Here is a 5,548-nt window from a genome sequence, read left to right as displayed (position 1 = left end):
TTTTTTCTAGCGCTACGTACATCATACATGAGGACAAGGTCCCCCATTCGAAGTTCTTTTTGCTAAAGGTTTTTGTTGAACCAGTGTTTCCTTCGCAATTTTTCAACCATGAGCCCATGTGATATTATCAGTCTAGTTTCGTTAAGCTTTTCTAAATCAATTAGCCTTTCAGCTAATGCATTCTCCATTAGCCGCTCTTGTATGGTGATCCTTAAGCTTGCAACTAAGTATTCCATAGGCATAACTGCTTCCACACCATAAGCTAGACAGAAGGGAGTGTAACCCATCGCTACCTTATATGATGTTCGATAGGCCCATAGGGCTGTTATTAGCTTGTGTTCCTAGTCTGTTCGACTTGCTTCCTTTTTTGGATGAATCCAATGAGGATGATGCAAAAGCTAGAAGAGAATTAGATGTGCAAATGGCACCTGACTCTAGAGACATAAGGATAGTTGTCAAGGAAAATGCCCACGCCCCCTAATTAAAAAAGAAAGTGTTTTGGATTGATACAAAGAAGAAGGTGCACAAACATGATGGAGATTAGGTCACAGGACTAGTGGCCCCTTCTTTTTGGTCGGAAAGAACATATGATGGAAAGTAAATATCTCAATGGATGTGGTTTTGTAATCACGATGTAGAGCATACATGGGGTGTGGATAAACTTGTCAAGCATCCACCAAAGAAGCCATCCAAATGGATTGTTGATCTTGGTACTAATGTCACAAAAGAGGAGCTGGCAAGTATTAATCAAGTAGGGTTTAACTTGAAAACTGCATCATTATCACCTTTTTCAGTAGACTCCTAAGACGACAAAGTGTCATGAAGGCAGGACACAGTGACCATTCCCTTCCATCTTCTAGCAAGAGAAGCAAAAAGTGGAGGCACGAGATATCAAAAGAAGCCAAGACAAGGCTTGTTGTATAGCGGGGATACTATGAATGAGGCCTGCGTAGCGTGGGTGGGCGAAGACCAGCCCACGAAAGACTGCGTTGTTAAGGGGGGCGATTTGCTGGATTAAGGCGGCCAGGCGTTGATTTTTGCTATGCTTGAGGACTTCTGAAACGCATGCTGTTTACGTTTAGATATGAATCATGTACAAGGCGCCGGCCAAAGCACTGGTTTAGAGATGAATCATGTACAAGGCGCCGGCCAAGGCTCGTACCCATGACCACAAGGTTGAAAGCCTTCCGCTCTACCAACTGAGCTAGGCCGGCTGCCGAAAATGACGTCTGTGAATACTGGCTGCTGCGAAAGCCTGCGAAAGCCTGGGAAGAGCTGAAGCAAACAACGCTGCCTGCTCGTTGGTGTTGCTGGGCGTGTGGAGGATGGCGCTGCTGCTGTGTGCCTGCGTGGCCAGCCAGGCGGCGGCGACGGCGGCCAGCCAACCGGCGGCGGCAACCAGCCAACGCCAGTCCAGCCAGTGACCGGCCCGCCATCAGCAGCAGCCAACCAGCGCTGCAACGGCCAGAAAAAAAAAAGAAAAAAAAGAAAAAAAAGGGTTAAAAAACCTATATATTTTTTTAAATATATTCTTATTGTTCATTTTTATGAAATTAAAAATGAAAGAATTCAAACGAATCCTCTCTTGAATGGGGAGGAAAGATATGGCAAGGCACAGCCTCTTAACCATTTTTATTTTTGTTATGAAGACTTTGGGAGCGTAGCCTTGCCAGATTTCAATTTACACTTTTGCGAGCGTCGTCTTGCTAGAGTTAAAGTTTGTTCAGACAAATTTGTGTTTGTTCTGTGGTGACAAACAAATGTGTTCTTCTGTAGACACACCCCACGAAACCAACCCACACGGCCGTCGTGCAGTGTGGCCGTAGTGCCTGTTTTCCACGAGAGAGACCCACCGCATACGGCCGTAGCGCCGCGTGCTAAGAGAGAGACAAGTCCCACGGCCGTAGTGCCGAGTCCTTCGAGAGAAAGCCGTTCTATGGCCGTTGTGCCTAGTGAACACGTCTATGGCCATAGCGCCTCGAGTATAACACATGTGGTGATCACACATTTGGTTCAGAGAAACTAAATTTAAGCTGAGCATAGACTTAGTGTTGACCATCAAAGTCACGTAGTTTGGCTAGTGTAAATCTAAAACTGAGATGTGTTTTAACTTGGGCTAAGAGGACCGACAATGGCGTCAGTTGTGCCAAAATTAGACGAAGTGCTTATCACGAGAAATCAGATAAGTCGAATTGAGCCGTAGTGCTCATAACCCTTCACAATATTTTAACAGATGCTAGAAGATTGTGATAAACTTTGGCAATAAGAACCATGTACAAGCGTAGTCTTGATGTGGTTATGCCTTGTGTCCAAACAAGTTGCTTACTGTTTGTAGCAACAAAAGGCTTTGGCTCGTAGAGGCAAGCTGGCCCTTGTTAAAAGTAACAAAAAAGTGTCACTACTTGGGCCTCGAGATTAGTGACTAGTTTGATTTAGTCACGTACATTGCCTGGTAAAAGTAATCCCTAAGGTGTGTATTACTTGGGATAAAGGGGCTAGCAGTGCTACTAGTAGTACTCAATTGAATGGTTTATCTAGGAGTACTAATCTGAGGGATTAGCATACGCCTAGATAATAATAGCAGATTTAGGATTGATTTGTAGAAATCAAAGGTAAATCTGAAGGGGTATAGTCTTGAGATGTAATGCTCAAAGCCCTTATAGAAGTTGATCGAAGAGAACTGTTCTTAAACTTACTAGCATGGTTTTCTCTTCTTTTTATTGCCATGCATTGACATCCCACTGCTCGAGAGTTTGTGGTGATCTTTCGAGGGGGAAAAGAGCCTTTTTATATGTCACATCAATTGGTTTGGTGGTAATTTGATGGTATGGGACATCAAATTCTCACGGAATTGATTGTAGTCTTGGTGGAATGGGACGCCAAGGCTTGTGCATGTAACTTGACTCTTTGGTAGGTCTGTATGTACACTTGTCTGTAGTGATAAAGTGTGCAAGATAAAATTTGAACTTTGAAAATTACCAAATATAGCCATAAGTTGGGATAAACCCAATTACAGAGTTCGGAGAAGCTCTAGGTAGCAAGACCATGATGGTGTGCTAGTGCTAACAGAGTGATTTAGTTCCGGAGTGATCTAAATCTAGAGGTTAGCAGTAAGACTAGTTTGGTTGGACAATTTCATGCATGGGGGATGCCCTATAGCATTTTGCAAGCGTAGTCTTGCCTATGTTCAACATAAGTGTGCGATTGAGAGCACATTTTAGTTGCTACCATATGAATTTGGGAAATATATTACTTTCCTACATAAGCAATTGTAATATTGCATGACAGGCTATTTTGCTTACAAAGTTCATGTGCGTGTAAACCCTATAAGTCGTATGACCCCTGGGAAATGAGTGGAGCATTTCTAGGATTTAATAAGGTTTTACATGGCAATAGTGAGTAGTATCTCACTCCAGATGAGCCTGGTTGTTGTTAGTATCGGATCCGACACATGTAGTGTACATAAACTCAGGCTAAGTTAGGATAGAAGGCTAAGCCGGAGAGCTTAGTGGTAAATCCTACTGTATCTGGTAAGTTTTGACTTAACCGGAGTGTTAAGAAGTAAACTCAAAGTCTGGGGCTGAACTGCAGTGTTCGGAGGTAGACATATCTTTTGTTAAATCGGAGAATTTAGCAAAAGATGAGCTTGGGGTAAACCATGGTACCCAGGAAAAAAAGCTCTTCACACTAAAATAGTGCACAATAATTTTAGGGTGATAAAAATCCATCTCGCAGGAATGTTTTATAACTTTCCATAGATGATAGATGAAGACCATGTACTTTACGGAGTTAAAGTACATAGGTGGTGACTTTGGCGCCACATTTTTTGTAGGAAGTCACTAGTGGTGTGGTTAGGTCAGCCGAGACTCCACAAGACCTATGCACTAGTTTTTAAGTTGACCTCTATGATAAGGACGTCCAAAAATTCGAGGTTTAAGCATCTTGTTATAGATGGTTGTATATGGTACTCCCACTCGGGGGAGGTACGCCATTGGGTACGGAGTTACTCACAGACTAGTATAGAGCTACTAGTGTGATGATAGTGGGTACGTAGTTACTCACTACTAATACATAACTGCTAATAATTAAGATCCTCGAGTGAAAGATACTCTAGATCAACATTTTAAATTACTGAACCACAATACATGAGTATCGAGGTACTCATAAATATGTTGACGTTGCTCAAATCGAGGGACCGATTTGTTCGATGGTATGGAATAAGCAAGGAGAGTGGAGTAACTTAAAAGTTACACATCACTAGTCCTAGTGCGTTGTCGAGGTCATCCGTAGTTTGATGATCCCCTCTACCTATCAGATAACATTCAATTTGCAAGCCCTGGCATTTAATCCGTAGTGATTATCAGTTGGGTGTGAGATATGGTTATGAAGTTCTTACAAGAGTACTCGTTTATTTGCTTGTCATTGGTTATAGCTTGGTAGAGATTGCCACCTGTGAAGGGTAGGTAGCTTTGCCGCTATAATGAGGAGGCAGCAAATAATGTTCTCATAGTTATACTTCATACCAACACCAAACAGGGATAGGATGAAATTCCTAAGTTCATCATCACGAAGTACTGTGATGTTTACATTTATATTGAATGTATGATGTTATGAGACATTGGGCTTGTGTAATTACCATCAATTATCTAGCAACCTATGGCTTCGCAGCAAGCTCAGTCTGTGGATTGATAATGTGGTTATTAGTAGTTTGGAATTTTCTTGATAGATGGTACAACCCACCCAAATGATTCATAAGTGTGTAACCGCTTATGAAGGGTAATAATATGCAACAATGAAGCACTTTGTTACAAGTGTGAAACCACTGATCTGTTGCAAAGCATTTTATCAATAGTACCACCATATGTGCGTAGACACTATACCACATCTTCGTTGCAAGATGTTAAAAAGTTTCTTGGAAGGACTCAAGAATATAACATATGATATTAAACATGGTCTAGATTTATTCTTGGACCTATGACACTAGCGCGTAGTCCGCTTGAGAGTAAAATTTTGAGGACAAAAACCTTTCTTGAGGGAAAGGAGGGATATCCTCAAATATCACATAAACTCGAATAGTTGTGTGAGTCCAGACAATACTTGAAGGGATGTTTCTGGTAATAGCAACAAAGAGTTGTAAGTGATTGGATGTAACTCCAGACACCCGTAGTGGTGCAAGAATCTTTATCAAACATCTCCACATACTATATGATCTGCTCGCATATATAGTATGGCATAAGAGATAGGAAGTTTGATTGTTATATTTGAAGGAAAATTTTCAAAACTTACATTTACTCTGAGTTGGAGTGGAGTTTAACCATCCGTAGATTGATGGTAGTTAGAAACTCAACAAGATCCTAGAGCATATGCTTGTGCAAAGATGTTACTCTAAGAGAGAAAGTATCTCTCAGCTTTAGAACTAATCCTTGTGATGCATGATTAGATTGACTCTAGTTTATTTCTCCTATGGCCGTAGAGCTTTCCAAGGAGAAGTTTTAACAAGTTGGTGATGCAACATAGTAGCGTAGTCTACAAATATCTAGTAGCATAG

The sequence above is a fragment of the Cibotium barometz genome, chromosome 37 (genome assembly GCF_041138505.1).
Source record: "Cibotium barometz isolate CiBa-2024 chromosome 37, ASM4113850v1, whole genome shotgun sequence".
Classification (NCBI taxonomy): Eukaryota; Viridiplantae; Streptophyta; class Polypodiopsida; order Cyatheales; family Cibotiaceae; genus Cibotium; species Cibotium barometz.
Note: the sequence above shows the minus strand (reverse complement) of the source record.